Here is a 19,535-nt window from a genome sequence, read left to right as displayed (position 1 = left end):
TTTTGAGTCCCACAGCGAACCAGGTTTGATATCTGGGATGTTCTGGGATTTCTTCTCTAACTCCTGGGGCCCATAGGTGGCTCATGGGGGATGGCCATGTGGTTACTCCCGTCATTCCTTTTCCTTCCTTCCATATGTTCCATATCGTTCCCAGTATTGGATGGTCGCGTAGTTTTCGCGTGAGTTTTGGACTGGGGACCCATAGCCATTCTGAGAGCATCACGGAGGTCAGGTTATCGTTGTCCAGCTGTACCCATTGCAAGTCTTTCCTGTCTCTTAGGTGAGGAACGAGGACTCTTAGCTGGGCCGCCTGGTAGTATCGCTCGATATCGGGGAGGCCGAACCCCCCTTGGTCTTTGGGTAATATGAGGGTTTTGTAGGGTATTCTGGGTTTCTTCCCTTTCCACAGGAATCTGGTTATTGCCCTTTTTACTTGTTTAAAGAAGTCTTCGGGGATCGTCACAGGGAGAACATGGAAAGGATATAAGAAGCGTGGGAGACTAACCATCTTGATGGCGTTCAAGTGTCCCATCAAAGAGATCGTGAGGGCTCGCCATTTTGCGAGGTCCACGTTAAATGCGGTAAGAAGTTGGGGGAAGTTGGCCTTGTATATGTCAGCGACGTCTCTCGTCCGGTTGATGCCCAGGTATCGGAGTGTGGGGCCTCCGATGGTAAGGCCCAGTTGATTGAATTCTGCTTTCTGGCTCGTGGTGGATTCATGTAGTGGGAAGAGAATGGATTTGGTTCTGTTACTTTTGAAGCCTGATAGTGAGCCATATTTTTCAATGAGTTGAATCACTAGGTGGATTGATGTCATCGGATTTTGTACATGATATGATATGATATGATATGGCATTTATAATGCGCCTATACACAAGTGTTACATGGAGTAAAATATCATCTGCATATAGGGCAAACTTATATTCCCTTCCGTGCACACGCAGGCCCTCGATGCCTTTGTCTGTTCTGAGCGCGAACAATATTGCCGAGGGGGGCATCCTTGCCTCGTGCCTCTGCTCAGTAGGAACCAGCGAGAGTACTGAGAGTTCACTGTTACGGATGCTCGAGGAGAAGTGTATACTGCTTTGATTCCTTGCTGAAGAGCAGGGCCAAGGCCTATTTTCTTTAGTGTTGCTTCCAGGAAGTTCCTTTCGACTCTATCAAACACCTTCTCCGCATCGATTGAGAATAGTGCATGTGTATTTGGAATTTTCTTGGCTTTGTGTATGAGGTGGAGGGTCTTGCGGGGGGAATCTGCTCCCTGTCTACCAAGGATAAATCCAACCTGGTCGTTGTGGATGACGGCGGGCATGTGTGTTTCCAACCGTGCAGTGAGGACCCGCGTGTACATTTTGGCGTCTATATTTAGGAGGGAAATAGGGCGGTAGGAAGCGCACTGCTTGGGGTCTTTGCCATCTTTGGGGATGGCCGTGATTAGAGCTTCAGAGAAGGATTCAGGTGCGGAACCGGTTTGGAGGATGTGGTTAAAGAGCTCAGCCATAAATGGAAGGAGGGTATCAATGAAGGTTTTGTAGAACCCTGCCGTGTAGCCATCGTTTCCAGGGGCTTTCCCTGTTGGGAGCCTTTTGATTGCATCTTCTATTTCTTTATCTGTGATGGGGACGTCAAGGGCTTGTGCTATTTCCTGGGATAGACTTGGGATAGTTATCTTGTCCATATATTCTGTGATTACCCTCTCATCTGGTATGGTATCTGAGGTGTACAGTTTCTCATAGACGTCGGCAAAAGCTTCAGGGATGTTAGTGGGGTGATCCCCGTGGGGGTCATTCTCATTTTCTATAGTTGACACCCATCTTTCTTTATGTTGTCCACTGAGCCTGGCTGCAAGCAGTGCGTCTGCTTTGTCCCTTTTCTCGTAATGTTTCTGTTTCAGATATTGGAGTTTGCGCACGGTTTGGTCAGTTTCCAATTGTTGCAGTTTCTCTCTCTTCCTGGTTGCCTCTGCTATTTCTTTTTCTCTCTCAGTGCCGGCGGATTGGGCGCTAAGGTCGAATTGTGCTATTTTGTTTCTGAGCTTATTTTCTATCAGATGACGTTCCCTTTTCTTTGCTGCTCCTTCTTTGATTAGTATGCCTCTCCATGTGGCTTTCCCTGCCTCCCATACCATGTTTTTCGAGACTTCACCAGAGTTATTTCGTTCGATGTATTCGCAAATGTCCTTCACAAATTGTTCTTGGAATATTGGGTCCTTCCAGAGCGTTTCATTGCAGCGCCATTCCGAGCTTCTGTGGAGGAGCGCCATCCGGCTGAGGGTGACTGTGACCATGTCGTGATCTGACCACGTTATGGGGATATTTTCGATGTGGACAATGCCTCTGTTAACTCTGGTGTGAGGTAAATGTAGTCGATTCTGGTATATGTGGTGTGTGGTGTGGAGTAGAATTTGAAGCTTGTTTGCTGGGGGTTCATATGGCACCATGCGTCTTTGAGTTTGTAGGTGTCCATCATGTTTATTACTTCTGAACGGCCGGTCTCAGGTGGGTTATTCGCCCGTGGGTTGCCGCCTTGTCTGTCCAGTGTCGGATCTGCCCACATATTGAAGTCGCCTAGGATCACTTCGCCTTCTGCTTCAATCATGACTTTGGGAACTATATGTTGGAGGAACCTGGACTGTCCAGAATTGGGGGCAAATATGGAGGCAAGTGTGATGGTAGTGCCCTGTATCTTGCCGACCAGCATGATTGCTCTGCCGCTTACATCTGCCTAAGTTTTCAAGACTTCAAATTGGAGTCCTTTGCTGATTAGGATGCCGACGCCAGATTTCCTGAGTGGGCTTGAGCCCCAGTATTCGGTGCCGGTCCTGGCGTACAGAACTCTACTTTCTTCCCCTTTAATGTATCTAGTTTCCTGTAAGAAGAGTATGTCGAGGTCCGCCCTTTTGAATTCCCTGGTCACTAGTGACCTCTTGGTGGGGGCATTGAGTCCCTTGACATTCAGTTTCCCAATTTTAATTGTGCTGAGCCTGTCACTTACAGTGTTGCAGTTATTGGCCATTGGTATGTTTTCTTTGTTTGTTCACCGGGTCCCATCTTTTATCGCTGGATGCCAACGAGATTGGAGTGTTCTGTTGAATGTGCCTGACCGTCTTGAGTTTCAATGTTTTTATCTCCCCTCCCCTAACCCTCCCCTCAGAGTTCTGCAAACTAATACCCCCTTCCCTCCACCTTCGTTCTCCTTCTTTCCCTCTACTGTCGAGGGCTTCCATCCAAGATTGGTGGTGTCCGATTCGTACTGGGTGAAAACTGTCAGTTCAACGTCGGACCACCGGTGGGAACCGTTACCGCATGGTCCTTATTGCGAATACAATCATTTTAACATTTTGAGTCCTGGAAGATGGTTATCTGGGCTCCTCCGAGGGTGAGGGGACCTCCAGATCTGGCTTTCTCTAGAATCCTGGCTATGTCCTGGCATCAATGAAATCTGGCGAGGACTGATCTTGGGCCACAGGTGGTCCTCCAGCCCTTTGTATTCTCTCTGTTTTGGGCTCATCGATATCTTCGTCCGCCTTCAGGATTTTGATAATGTTGTGAATTGTTTTTTTGAGATCTTCTTCTGTTTCACCTTCGTGTTCCGGAATGCCGAAAAAACGTAGGCTGTTTCTTCTCTCACAGTTCTCTAAATTGTCCATTTTTAGTCGAATTTTCTCCTCTCTTTTCTCAATTTCTCGTATTCTGAGGTCCATTTGAGTTTCGAGGGCATCTATGGAGACTTGATTATTCTCAACCCCTTCTAGTCTTTCCTCAATGTTGTCTATTCTCTATGTTATCTTATCTATTTTATCGCCAAGATTGGCCCCCATAGTTTTTATTTTGTTCAAGAGGGCTGCGATGTCACCTTTGGTGGCTGCTGCACCTATCTCAGAGGCATCCATTGTCTCTTTGTTCTTGTTCCTTGATGTCGGTGGGAGTAGATTATAGGCATATCTGGCCAGTTTCATCTTAACGTTCATGGGGTGATTACTGTGACAGAGGAGGCACACACCCCTAGTTCGGGGGCACAACCCTCTGCGCTACAGTGTGTCCGATGGCTTTAGAATGATTCCAGGTTATTGGTCGGTGATTAGACTACCGCATGCGCAGAAGGCCAATGGGGGGTGCGTAGATCTCTTTGGTTAATCTTTGAGCACCGTCTGGTCCATTTGTGGTCAGGAGTTATTTAGGTCGCCTTCTGGTTCCCAGATGAGTGCTGCGTTGCATTCTTGCAGCAACTTGGAACAGATTTCTCTTCGGGGCGCCCTTGTTTGTTTATGTTTGGTGGGGGCTATGATCTGAGTCTGGTGTTTCTTTTCACTCTGGTGTGGGGTAATATGCTGGTCTTCTGCACTCGGGTGTTGTTATGTGTTCATTAGTGGGGTCCTGTGTGAGAGTGCATGGATGGTAACATAGGTGGCTTTTCCCCTCTTTTGCCAGTTCTCTTCGCTAGGCGTGCGGTAGGATGCATTTCTTGGATGTTGGCTGGGTGTTCTGTTGGTTCTGGTGATGTTGCTCTGTGCGTGCACGGTTCGTCGGGGCGTCGGGGGCAGCTTTAGTGAGGTGTGCAGACTTATCTTTTGCTGTATCTCATTCACTTACTTCGGATGAGGTACACAGGAGTTAATTGTGGAGACGCTCAGGGTTTGCGTTGCGTGGCAGCATTGACATGGTTATGTCCCTGGAGCTCTCATATCAATAGGTGGGTGCTCTGGCCTCTCTTCCCTCCTCCTCTCGCCGCCGGACGCCACCTGGGGCTGGCCTGGTGATGGCACACTGGCTACTGGAGTCGATGATCATTCGGCGGGGGGTATCGTGTTGGGACCCCCGGGGCCTCCCGCGGGGTTGGAGACATCCGCCCGCGGGGTACTGCGCTTCCGGGTGGTGTGGCCTCGCAGGCCCTACCGCTCTGTGGATGTTGGGGGGCCTCTGCTTGCCGCGGACACTCGGGAGGCCTCCTCCGATCCTCGGGGACACACAGGCTGGAGTTCATTGCAGGGAGGTCCCTCTAAGCCTGCTGCACATGCAATATTTACACTGCTTCACCCCCCGCCTGGATGGAGGGTGCGGGGGGAACCGAGAAAGGTGTTCTGCGGGCCGCTTGCCCAGGCGACTGCTATCCCCGGAGATCCATTTCCAGGCTGGTGCGTAGGTTTCTGGAAGTTTTACTTTCACTTTTGAAGTGTCCTGTGGCATGCAACTTCAGACGATGGTTTCTCACCTTTCCTCAGTCGGATTTTGTTCGCGTTTTCTCCTGGGGTGGGTCTTTAGACAGCCTCTCCTCAGTTTGTTTTTGGGGGGGGGGGTCGTGAGACGGGGGCTCAAGTCACGTCGCGGACCTACGGCAGAGGAGCTCACACGGAGTAGAAACTCATCTGTGCGCCCCCTGGTGGTCTGAACTTCCATTTTTAAGACTTCAAAGACTTTGACCAAGGAGCTAAGAACAAAGTTTAGAGCGGTAAGTGTTGGAACTGAATCATTATGCACCTCGGCCGTCTGTGAATCCTTATGTTTAAAGTGGATCCTGGGTTCCTTTCATTTTGGACCTTTGCATTTTTCATTCGCCACTTTGGAAACCCCCATCAAGGCAGAAATGGCGTTTAACCCGAACGAGGAGTCTAGGGCGATGTGGGGGGCCAAATACGTTCCTCCCTCCCTGTCAGAGCCCTGTAAATTCATGCCATCGGACGTGTTACAATTACCATCCTCCTTAAGCAGAGGTGAGAACTTCTCCCTGACAGCCTGTTGGACAACATTCAGAGTATGTGATCCTCTTGATGGAAATAATTCTGATATAGTGTTCTTTAATGTGGTCGCAGTAAGTGTATACTCCACATTTGATGGGAGCACGCCCCTCATGACCGAATGAATAGGAGTAGACTCAGATGAGGCCTGTTTGTTGCCTTTATTATTTATTTATTGTTATTTATCTGTTTCTCCTCTGCTTCGCACTTTCCACTTCTCCCCCCTTCCATGCACTTTTCCCCTCCACCTCTCCCTTGCACTTGCATGTTCTCAATGTCACTGGGCCTAGTAAGATCGCTGTTTTGTTCTCCCCTGTTCCCCTCCCTTGACTTGTCGCGCTCTGAAACACTTGTGTAGGAGCGCGATAGAAATAAAATATCAATATCAATATCACATCAACGGCAGCAAAACCACTTGTGCCTGAACCAGTAGGCACTTGGTTGTCTTTTACAAATTGACTGTCCAGTGGAAAAAACCGACTCCCATCTGCCGGATAGGGTTTAAAGATCGATTTTTCCCTCGTCCCAGGGGTTTTTACATGCTCCGCAAGAATCTCCAGTCTTGAGGTCATCCCCAACACTATATAATCGAGCCATCACCTTCTGTTTTCTTTTGAGTGATTGCACTATTTGAAAAAGGCACACAGCACCGGGAACCTTATTTGGTTCCCGGTGCAGAGTTTTTTTTGAGTCTATAATAGGGCCTCATTACGACCCTATGGGAGCTCAAATGGGAATGGGGATGGGTTTTTTCAATGAGGAATTACTGGGTCCTCCAAGGTTGGAATGGCCCCGTAATTCCTCATTGAAGGAATCCGGAGCTGGAACCCGGTATGGAGGTAGCCATGCCCTTATCAAGGGCATGGCTACCTCCATAATTGTAATGAGGCCCTCTGACAAGTAATGACCTCGTTTCTCTCACTCTCCTCCACCCTGGTTTCAGACTGGGTGTCCTCTAAGTAGCACACTCTACCTGCCCACGACCGACTAATTCCTCCAGCCATTTTCTGGCCAACTCTAGCTCACTTCTCTCTTTACATTTTTGTATATATTACCGTACTGCATCATCTGCATCTTCAGGTTATACACTGCCTCTTTTATATATATGGTTTGTTTTTTGATGTGTAACTAAGCTGTAATTTGTATTTGTGTATACTGGTGTGTAACTAAGCTGTAAGTTATCTTATGCAATGCGCCCTGATACTCACGGGTCTGGTGCGCAATACAAGTAATAAAACAAACAAAACAAACAAACACACTCCAAGGTATATAATGACAATAGAATGGTCAGGGAAAGAACAGCAGAATCTTCTTGAGCTCTGTTCAGCTGAAATTGCCCAGAGTGTTACAGCCAGGACTGGCGCTGGGCGTGTGCGGCTGCACTTGGCCCCACGCCTAGTAGGGACCCGCACCAGGCTGCAGTGCGGGCCGTGTGCTCAGAATCCAGAAGCTTGCTGTAGTGCACTCTAAGCTCATGGGCGGAACACACTGCAGCATGCATGATGACGGGGAATCTGCCGGCAAATCTTTTCCAAGTGGCTGTTGTTCCTCGAGGTTTGGTGAGGTAACGTGTCACCTGTCAACCTCGTGCTGCGACTCTGGGGAGACAACCCTCCCTCAAAAGCACTGTTGATAGCTTTTTTCTTAAATTAGAGCGTTTAAAGTGGGTGCAATTTACTATTGATGGCCTTTTTATAGCGCTCATCCTGACAGATTGTCCATATCGACTAGTCTGTGCTTGTTGGTTCCGCAAAGTGCTGTTCAGCACTCCGCACGTCTTCTTCATCTCAGTCATACCATGATTGTTCTCCACTGGGTAACTGATGATCTTCCTCATCTCTGTTTTAAGATAGGATTCACATGGGTAGTCCTTACTCTTCCTTGTCTGAGTATAAGGTAGTGAGATAGAATGGTCTACCTTACGTGTGTAGATGGAAAATTGTGGGACTAATTAACCCTGTCTCAGGTAAGAGGGTGACAGAGGTTGTAAGGGGGGCGTGGATACCGCGCCCTCCCTGATATGTCGTCCCTCATCTCATAAGGGGTTCCTCTCACCATGTGATCCTTCCACGATGCACCACAGTGGGACTATTGGACTGTGGCCACAGCACTCTGACCACATGAGATGGGTCTCCCCCCATGGGAGAAGGGACGACATCCAAGGATTTGTCACAGCGTCCCACAGGCACAGCGTTAACACCTCTCCGTTATCGGCATATTATGTGGGCAATAGGACATTTGCATCTGAAAGACAGCAGGAGCGCCCCAGTTAACAACCAAGCATGTGGTCCCATCCAGGACAATTAACGTGAGTCAAGTAAACGATCTGATTTTTCAGACTTCCAACACAGACTATTTGTAGTCTTCCATTCAGGATGTGGAAAATAAAGCTGCAATCAGACTCTTCTGGCTAAGTAAAAGGAGTTATACATTGCCAGGTTGCTGATTTGTGCACTTTGTAAGCAGTCTCTATGTGACAGTAATATTGTAAATTACACAAGAGCGTGGAGCCCCTCTACTGGGAACGAACATGGGTCACATACCCTATTCTATGGAAAGCGGAGCTTCTCTAAGGCACAGTGAGCAAGGGGTCCATGTCTGGAGTACCCTGGGTTACTTAGGGTGAAACCCCAATTACACAAGAGTGTGGGAGCCTCTCTGAGAACGAACATGGGTCAAATAACCTGTTGTATGGAATTTCCTCCAATTAGGAGAGTCTACAACCATGCTTTAGCTCGTTGCACCCTTCACAGAGAAGACATATTCATTTGCATATCCGTCTGGTCTGCTCTGTTCTGTAATATTGCAGTTCTTGAAAACCACAACTTAAACATTTGTAACATCTGGAGTGCAAAAGGTATATTGACAAGTGCCAAAGTGTGGTTATTCAAAGTCCACGACCCTAGGCAAATAATGTTATTTCACTGGGCCACATTTTACATACAGTGTAAATTGCATGCAGGGGATCACAAACATTTGCATGAATGTGCCATCAGGGCCCTATTAGGACTGATTTTTCTAGACTCTGGCCTGGTGGACAGATTTATAGAAGGCCTACCTATATTGTGAAAGGGACAACTTTGGGAGCTGTAGCCAAACCAGTTAAAGGTAGCAGTTACGAGAGTTCTAGGCTAAGTCTCAAGATGTGGTGAGCTTGTAAAGGGTCCACAATGAGTACACACAATGGGAATCACAAATTACACTTAGACAGTGTGTATAAAAATCTAGGTTATTTATTTATGGCCAAACAACACTATGCAAAATGACTACTAACAGGTAGAAGTATCGCACAACACAAATAATAGACTAGATATATACAGTCACTAGAGTAGGGCATACTCGAAATCAAAACCCTGTAAAAGAAAGTACAGATGGTGTATGCTCTACAGATCCACAGAGAATTAACCCCAACTTCAAAAGTCCTTCCCCAAGTTGTCTGAGGCCTTATGCCCAAAGCTTCAGGAAAAGTTCCGAAATAGTTCGTGACACTTGAAAAAAATGAAGGTACGGTCTCTGGGGGTCCAGTCAATGATTCCAAGGGTTAGAGGTCAAGTTATTCTAACTAATAAAAGTGTCCCCAACTTTGAAAGGGCTGGGCGAGCAAGCTATGGCAAAGCCAAAGTATTGTAAAAGTTTTAGAAAAGTTTGCAAAACCTTTAGGAGCAGGTAAGAACCACTGTAGCTCACCCCCCGTACTCCGATTCTTCACAGGACTTGGCAAGTCAATGAAAGAGGGTCTGAGGTAACTTCCCTCCGTCAACCTCAGTCCTGGATTTGTAGGGGTTGCATGTTCGAGCAGCTCTCCGTTCGGTGTCTTTAGATGGTGCAAGGACTCTCGGATGAAGAATGCAGAAAAACATGATGCAGGACCCATCTCAGGATTGGACTGGACTCAGCTAAGCTGTTTCAGACAGCGGTCACTGCAACACGGCGACGCAAAGGGACTCACTTGTTGCGTCAGACTTTCCCTCCTATCTCAGCTTCCCTTCACGCTAGGACTCAGAAATTCTGCTGAAGTAAGTCTTGTAAGACAAGAAGAGGATTCCCCAAGTGTCAGGCCTCAACGCGGAACGGCGATGTCAGCAGCAGCACGGTAGCCCAGACTGAGAGCTGGTCAGCCACAGGGCAGTCCCTGGACACATCCGAAGGCTCTTCTTCGCAGGGTACTGAGCAGACATCAGGAATTGATGATCCCTTTACTCCACGGGCCACAGCTCCCCTGCAGGACTGCTGAAGATCAATAGCAAGACAGGGCTCTTCCAGGACAGCAGCAGAATTAGTTGGTCGCCAGGCCTCCTTCAGACGGTATTAGCCTAATTGTTCGTTTTTAATTGATCAAATGGTACATTTGACTGAATTCTGCCAGTACCATTCGATCGATTATAAACAAACAATTAGGCTAATACATAACAACCATGTGGAACAGAGGTTGCCCAGGTGTCCTGCGCTCCCAATGTTCGGTATGTGTTGCCTTGGGGAAATGCAGGGGTGTCCCCTGCTTTCTCAACATGGAAGGCGGGGGACCGAACAAAAAAGAAAAATAGAAAAAGGGACCCTGCAGCATCAGATTTGACCCACGTTAGAGGGACGATCGAACGCTGCAGGGGTGAAGGGGACTTGGCGGCAACCAAACAGGAAAGTAGTGGAGGGGTGCGGGTGCATTTTGGTATAAGTTCGTTCGTCGGATGATTGTTTGCATGCGAGCAGTTTTTCTTTGAACAGTTCACCGCAAACAATTATCAGATGAACCAACGACCCCAAACCCTTCAGACGGGTCTCCGGTCACCTCATGGATCTCACAGCTGGACAGGAATCTTGGCTCTGTCAGGTTACTCCAAGATCTCTCTAGAGTGGGTGCAGAATCCTATTTTAAAATTGCATGTAGATATTTGTAGAATCGCGATTAGAAGCTTTAACCTTTAGTCTTTTTTAATGTTTTAATTTTCGTCATTTCCGTAACAACTGCTTCGCATTGTTTGTTTTACCTTTGTGCTTGATTTGAAAGGGAAATGCTAGTTTAGGCATTGAATTTGGGCATAAACAGAACGCAAGCAGAACTAGAGTAACGCTGCCTTCTGCACGCGTTCAGGGCCTCAGGAAACTACAATCCCCAGCAGGATTGTAGTTATCCAATCACATCTCTTTTCAAACCCGGCGCGAACGCGCTGGCGCGCACGGGCAGGCACAGTCTGCTTTAGTCTGTGCAAGGAGGAGCTAGGTGGTCCTCAGAGGTAAGAGAGGCAGCGACCCTGTTAACCCCATAGGCGTAGCTTAAGCGATCAGTAGTGCCCCCTCTGCACACTTGGTGGTTAATTAGGCCTCAGGCACGTAGCGGGCTGGCCACAGGAACAGTAATGTTGGAGCCCTCTATGGAGACGAGGAGCAATCAGGAAGGTGTTGACTCCCAGCAACATTCTAATAATACACCAGCATAACAGTGTGTCATAGGGAGCACAGAGTTTTCCACAAAACAGCCTAATATTAAGTCAAGGCAGAGTAAAGTATGCACACAAGACACTGTAACCCTGAAAATAGGCCTCCTAAACACACGCTTACTAAACAAACACGCCCTTAGCGTTCATGACCTAATCAAAGAGAGGGACTTAGACCTCCTTTGCTTAACAGAAATCTGGCTGAAGGAGCCTATTGGCCCAGTAGCCTCAACCGCTGTCCCAGAGGGATATATCTTGTATAATAAAAACACAGACAAGGGACAGGGCGGTGGAGTGGCAGTAATAGCCAAAGAAGCCCTACACCTCTTCAAAGCTAGCTTTGAATGTATAGGTTGCGAGTCCATTCAACTAAAACTGACCTACACACCTAACAACTGTCTGAATATCATTGTGGTATACAGACCCCCCTCTCTAATCGCAGATTTTGAAAATGAGGTTGCTGTTCAAATTAGCAAGCTACTCTCGGTAAACTCCTCCACTGTATTAGTAGGCGATATGAACAGGTGGCAGGGGAACCCAGTAGATAAAGAGGCTATGGCATTGGAAAAGTCCTTGAACAACATGGGTTTTTATACAATAAATAACAACCCCACAACACCTCAAGGGAAACAACTGGACTGGATTTGTACTAACAACCTACAGTCAGCGCAAGACTCCACTGAGCCTTGTATTTGGTCCGACCACAGTTTGGTCACTTTTGAGATAATATTAGAACCCCCTCCCAAAAGGCAGAAAAATCCTCATGTGGAAATTCGGAGCAGGAATTTTAAGAATTTAGGGCCCAAACTTCTAAAACCTTGTTTACAGCAAATCTTAGAGTCATTTGCAGAAAATGATAGCTCCGAGCTCATGCTATCAAAATACACCACACATTTGCAAAAATTAGTAGACAAGCATGCCCCTTTAAAAAATAAAGTCAGTCAGGAAAAATAACAACCAATGCAAATGGTATAATGATAAAATCAGAATACTTAAACAAGCGAAACGTGCCAAAGAAAGAGTGTGGCTACGGAACCAAACCCAAGAAAATAGGAATGACTGGAAACGTATAGATAATGAGTATAGAAAGGCAGTCAAAGAAGCTAAATTAAACTATTATAACAAAGAAATTGAGCAAGCCGCTAATTCAATGAGTAAACTCTTTGAAATACTCAAGACAATTGAAAAACCCAAGGTACTCTCATTACCCCATAATCCATCTAAAGACTGTGATAGAGTGCAAGAAGCATTTGCCGCAAACATTTTAAAAGCCAAAAACAATATAATACAAGCAAGGGACTCTACTAGCTCAGAAACTCGCCCCACTGAAAACCCTCTATCTGAAAATAGAGAAAATTTCAGTTTTGAAGCCATCACGGAGGAGGATTTTTGTCGGGTGCTGACCAAAATGAAACCTACCTCTTGTGCGGAGAACACACTGCCCACAAAGATCATTCTGGACAACAAAGAACTTTTCGCATCCACTCTTACTAGAATAATCAATGCCTCGTTTTTAGAGAGAAAAGTTCCAAACACCATTAAAGAGGTCACAATAACCCCCCTTGTCAAGAAGGCGGGTCTGGACCCCAAAGATCAAAGCAACCTACGCCCTATAACTGAATCGAATTTTGTTCTGAAGATATTGGACACAATTGCCACGAATCAGTTGCAAAAACATGTGGAAACCTTAGAGATGCTACACAACCAGCAATCAGTCTTCAGAACAGCTCACAGCACTGAGTCAGCTATGCTTGACTTACAATCACACATGCTAGAGTTCATTGACAAGGGTAAATCGGGGATGCTCATGCTGCTGGACCTCAGCGCGGCGTTCGATCTGGTGGACCATCAGTTGCTCCAAGCTGCATTAGATAAAATTGCTGGCTGCTCTCCTCCAGCATTGGCTTGGATAGCGTCCTTCTTGAGTGACAGGAAGGCAACAATTCACTGGGGCGATACATTTTCAGAAGCGGCCCCTACCATGTTTGGAGTTCCTCAAGGAGCCAGTCTGTCTCCTTTGTTGTTTAACTTATACATGCAAAGCCTCTGTGACCTACTAGAAAGCATCAGTGTATTTTTCACAAACTACGCCGATGATACACATCTGGTTTTTGAATTAACAGGAGACTATGTTACAGATAGCACCAAAATAGAGGTGGTCTATAAGGTCATCGACATCTGGATGCAGAGACATTGGATGTGCCTTAATAATAGTAAGACAGAACTTATGATTTTCGGATCTCGCCACGTAAGATCCAAGCTAGGAGCCCAATATAAGGAGTTTGCGATAAAAGAAGCCACCATCCCAGTGTTACCACAAGTTAAAACACTAGGGATGATGGTGGAAGCATCAGCGGGTGCCGAAGCCCAAGTTAATTACTTGTCTAAAAACAATGCATATTACATGCGCTTGTTAAGAGCCATCACACCCTACATTAGCAAAGCAAATACTGCCAATATCGCAAGGGCGATTATACTGTCTTGCCTGGACTACGGCAATGCTCTGTTAATGGGAGCTACCAAGAGGGAGTTACAGAGATGTCAGGTTATGCAGAACGATGCCGTTCGTATTGTCAAGAGAATTAAATACGGCAAACACATATCGGCAGGAAGGAAAGATCTTCACTGGCTTAGAATGGAAGAGAGTCAATTTTAAGGCCATGATGATCGTACACAGATGTTTATTTGGTGTGGCGCCTTCCTACTTTAAAGAAAAGTTCTCGCTTTACACACCTAAGAGAAGCCTTAGATCAGCCAATGTAGGCTTCCTGGTGATCCCAGAGGTTAGTCGGGCAGCGGGAAGAGGTAGAGCTTTCTCGGTCAGGGCAGCCAAGTTTTGGAATAGGATCCCAACAAACCTGAGACAGGAAAGTAATTACATCACCTTTAGGAAATCACTGAAAACATTCTTATTTCAGTAAATACCAAGGTAACAGGCACTTTCTAGGTATAGCTATGGCTAACCTAGAATTCAATCTTCCTTTATCCTCCTATTTTCATGCAAATCTTTTCTCTTAGGTTTTCTCCGCGCCCTGATGCCTGCGGGCTTTCGGCGCGATACAAGCACATAGAAATAGAAATAGAAATAGAAATAGGGGTCCTCTTCTTATCCCAAAAGCCAGGTAAGAGCAGAAACTCCCACTAGCCAATAGCAGAACTAGCCCCACACACACCGTAGCAGTGGTCCAATCAGGACCACTGGCAGTAACACTCATTCATACCACTCAGACACATGGAAACCAGTTTGTGGATGGGGACCAGACAGTCCCAGCCCACATCCTGCCAGAAAACACACATAGCCCTCCAGTAGCCCGCCAAAAGCTTCTGCTCTCCTGGTCACTGGAAATCCATATAAGGATTTTCCTGGCCTCACAGCCCAGGAAAAAAGCTAAAAGACAAGATGGCCAAAGGACAATTGAAAAACCTTGTGGCATGGCCATGTTTGGTCACTAGCCACAGTTAGTAGCAAAACATGGTTAACACGGTAAGGCTAAAACGAAAAGCACCAAAAAATGCTAAAACGTTACTGCTGCCACCAGCTTGTCCATTTAGCACACCTAGAGTAATCAAAATGTATTAGTCTAGGGCAAAGATAAAAGTGTACCCCATCGTACTGCATTGTAAAATGCATGGTACAATGATAAAAGTTACAAGTGATAACAAGTTACTAATAGTAGTAACTAAGTAACAAGACTAATGGAAACAATGTTTCCCAGTACTCACAGCCTGAAGTACATGTCAGTTTCCCCATAACAGATGATCAAATGATAGTGTAGTGAAGCTTAAGGTTTCACTGCACTGTAAAATGTCCTGGTCAGGATAAAAAATAAAAGCAAAACGTTTGGGGGTCTATTAAAATGGAAGGAAAGGTGCAGTAAAGTGAAATATTTCCCAACACCCGCCCCTCCTCCCCAAAGACTAGGAGCAGGGGGAACTACTCCACCCCAGGATGGGTACTCTGTTGCAGTCGGTTATCCCAGTTGGACAGACCATTACAATTGCTAAATTTGGGATCTGGCCTAGAACCAACAGTGAAGTTAAAATCCTGCAGATGCATTCACCACCTGAGCCACTTTGGATTATCTCCCTTAATATCCACCAACCACTCCAAAGCCTTAGGGTGAGCATACACAGTGAAGTGAGTTCCAAGGAGGTAGGACCTCAACTTCCTAAGACACCATATGATGGGAAAACATATTTTCTCCACCTGGGGCCACCGTCTCCATGCCTAAACGGGTAGCTGATATGACTTATAGGTTGTTCCTCACCTTTGTAATCAAGGTGTGAACGTTTCCCAACTATCCGAGTGTCATAGGCATCTGTCTGCAAGAAGAAAGGTCTCTTCCAATCAGTTGCCCTTAAACCAGGGGCCTGTCTAAGGATTCTTTCAGGCCATCTCACACTCAAGGGTCCATAAGAATTCTTTAGGTCCCCTATGAGTAGTGAGGGCAGTCAGAGTGGCAGCTATATTGCTATAGCTTGCCACCTTACTCTTGTGTTTCCCAGTGAGGCACAGGAAAGTCCTCACTTGGGCTTGGGTAGTGGGGGTTGCCCAGTCCTGCACATGAAGTACTTCACTGACAAGAGGTTGCATCTTGTCTCCACATACACCAACTTTATGCTCAAGGAAGGCCAATGGCTCCTCTTCAGTTTGACACTTGGTTGTCTCCCGGAACAAGTTGGCCTGATGAAGGTCCTAAGACCCAGCCTCTCGGGTTATTCCCAGTTCCTTCCAAGTGGGGGTTTAATCTGCCATGTCATCCAGACATGTATTGCTGAGATTAATTTCCTCATTCAGAACAGGGGCTAATCTCATTTGACAGGTGTCATTTGCAGCCACCAATCCAGAAGTCTATACATTGAAGTAAGGATCTGAAAAGGCAGAAACTGTTGTCTCCTCTTCAGCATAGACTCCAAGGGATATGTTGTCGTGTCCTGCAAAGAGACCAAAAGGGAAACTGTACTTTTCAGTACAGAGCTGATACATACTCTCCACTAATAGGTAACAAATTGGTGTATCTGTCTTGGGGACAGACTACAGAGCTCCAGTGTCCATTCATAATCCCAAACTGGCTCTGCCTGTATGTTCCTCCAGGTCCTCAGAACTGGACTCTAGACAGCTAGAGTGCTTAAACACTCCTTGTTCCAACACAGGGTGGATCTCACACCAACTGTCAGAACTTCTTGTCAGGTCTGAACCACCACAACACCAACACCTGGTGGGTTCACCAACTCCCAGAATACAGTCTGGTTTACACCAATCTGTTATTAAGGTTTTCAGTGACAAGGGGGGAGATTGCCTGAGCACAGGGCACGGAGACTCACAGATTTATCTGGCTCCCTCTTTGTAGCCATACACAGGGCTCCAATTCTACCAAGACAAGTTTATGGCAACCTGGACAGGTCCACCAAGGCCACTTGAATAGACTCTCTTGCCAAGCTGTGAAACATGGCAAGGCCCAGACCACTTACATGTGTTCAGGGATTTCCTAAATAGGTTTGGCAGGTGAAGGTCCCACCTCCTTCTCTGGGGCTCACAACAAACGTAGGAGAGATCTGACAGTTCTCTCTCTCTCTCAGACCATCTTCCTGTGGATGACAGATAAGTGACACTTGACAGGTCATTTCACTCTCCCTCCACTGGGTCTGACCACTAGTGAGTACAGCAAAGGAGCTAACTCTGGGACTGTCATTCAGTAGGGCATCAATGACTGACTTGGCAGTCATTCTTTGTAGGTAAGCATTAAGGCATAAGGTGTTGTGATCAGCAACCACCAACTTCAATTTACTGCCCGAGGTCTCCAGGGGCAAAGGGCTAAACAAAGTAGGCCTTGCCTCGTGTACAAATGGGCTCACTCCTAAAAGTGATCTCTGGGGTATGTGAATACTTGTCTCACTTCTGTCAACCTGGTGACAGAGAGGGAGACTCCTGCAGTGGGCTTCTTCTGGGACCCCTATCATGGGCCAGCAAGAAAGTGTGTTAGACCACTCTGGTGGTATCCTTACACTAGGATGCACCACTAGGCGAATTTCACCCCCCAACTGTAGGAGGAAGAGCCTCACCCCCCGAGAAACCTCCAATCTCTCAAGGTTTTCTCTGATGGGCTCTGTCGGCTTACTTTCTAGTAACCCGTCTTCCTGTTATATCCTTTGCTTCACTGGAGGGACACTGCCCCACTGGAAGCAGACCTTTCTCCAAAGGTGCTAGGTAGGATGGTTTCCTTCTTTGTTGGCCCATACTAATCTCTCCCTGAGGGATCTCCTCTACCAGCATGCTAGGTAGCTTAGGATCCCTAGATTTTCTGTGAGTCCTTCTTCCAAACCAGGAATAGAGACTCTACCAACTACCTCAACAGATGTTGTAGGTAGGACACAGGGAATCTTCTTGTTCCCTATGTCTCTTCTTCTGACTCCTCTGGCCATGGGTTTCCCCTTAGGTCTATGCTTTACCTTAGGCTTGGCTAAGGCAGCCTGATTCTGAGACCAAATGCTTGAAGGGTCTGTTAGGACCTACGTCTTGAAGACTGATCTCACTTAGAAAGCTTCTAGGAACAGCTCTCCTAACATTGGCAAATGCCCTGACCAGTTCTCTACTCACAGCTCTGCTGACATATGCTACTAGAACATTGACAGAGGGCCCATCAGTCAACTGAGTATCCCCCCACAGGACTTCTGGCAAGGCCCTGTGGGTTTACCCTTGAAGAAGCTACTTCAGTTGGACTGGCCCCATGTTCCTAACAGTCGAGGTACTTATACCTACTACATGAAAACTATCCTCAGAGAACACTTGACTAAGGAGCACGTATGGGATGGGAACAGAAGTTCCAGTACTACTATATTCCAAAGAGTCCAGTCTGTCTTCAGACTCTTCACCAGCGGGGAAGTAATCTAAATGGAAGGACACCCTGCAATCTCTTGTTCCTCATACTGAGAGAAGGCCAGACTTGCACAGTGGACCCCCACTTACCTCTTATCCTTACACCTGGGGTCCCCCTTCTCAGATGTAATAAGTCCCACTGGATGTTGACACTTAAGGATGCTTAGAGAGACCACTCTCATGCTTGGGAGTTTTAGTCCCACTACCATGACCTGACTCTGGTGTCTTCCCCTCATTAAACCTTTTGTGGGGCTTCTTGGACATAGGTTTATCTGTACCCCACCACCCGTTTTCTCCTTCTGCTTCTTTCCCTCCTCCTGCTTACATAAAGCAGGCTTGTCCTTAGGGGACGCTCTATGTGAGACACATACATCAGCAGCAATGGCTAGCCTCTTCAGCTATAACTCCTTTGAGTCAGCCAAATGCTACTTAATGCTCTAGGGAACAAGAGACGAAACTATGCTCAAGCATGACCAAATGTATCATGCCCTCAAAGTTGGTTACCTGATAACCTTCTACCCAGCCACACACGTTTTTTTAAGACACAGCATCAAAAATCACACAGGTCCCACATCTTTCTTTTGTACTCTCTAAATCTCCTCAAATATTGTGCAGGAGTCTTCCCAACCTTTAAGATGAGAGTTTGATTAAGGTTTCCAAATATTGCCTGTCAGTTTGGACATTTCCATAATGGCACTGCAGCCGGAATGGGGCAGTCTGCTGAGCAACCATGCAATTCTATCAGCATCGCCCACTTCTTGTACTTCACATGCATACTCAAAAGGTATAAGCCAACCAATTATGTCATTCTTATCTTCATACATACTAGGAAGATCTTTTGGGAATCTAGAATGTGAAGAGGACCTGGCACCATCCCCAGATCCTCTGGAAGAACCTTGTGAAGCCTGAATCTTAACATGCTCCATCTGGTGATCTCTGTCCTTCTGCCTCTGAACTCTCACAAATTCTAACCTGGCCATATTGAACTCAAGCCCTTTTTCCTTAAGCCTGAGCTTCTCCTTTTTCAGGTCAAACTGTGCCTCAGCATCTGAGGTGGTTACAGATAAAAGTCCAGAAGCTTCACTTTCCTCCTCATTTTCCTCGCCACTAGAAACTGCAGTGGCAGCAACTCCATTGCTGCTGCTGGGTCCATCCCCAGCCCCACTGCCAGTACCATTAGATAAGGGGGGTACACCTTTGCACTTCTCAGAATCAATTCAGCTTTATTGCCAGAGACTGTTAGGCCCCTGTCACTACACAACTTTTTAAAGTGATCCACTTTAGAAGAACCTAATTAGTGAAAGTAACTGTCTCCGTGTTATCTATATCAGTAGATGACTGTTAACTACTAGGCAATCAAAAATCACAGTGTACTGTGTAAGTATTATCTGGACACACCACCAGTGCACTACACTCAGGTACCCAATACTGATCAATTTCACAAAACACTCACTCTCCGCCCTCTGCAACTCATCCAGAACAGAACTGCGAG

This window comes from Ambystoma mexicanum, chromosome 2p, assembly GCF_040938575.1.
Source record: "Ambystoma mexicanum isolate Mex_15411 chromosome 2p, UKY_AmexF1_1, whole genome shotgun sequence".
Taxonomy (NCBI): domain Eukaryota; kingdom Metazoa; phylum Chordata; class Amphibia; order Caudata; family Ambystomatidae; genus Ambystoma; species Ambystoma mexicanum.
This window is presented reverse-complemented; position numbering follows the sequence as displayed.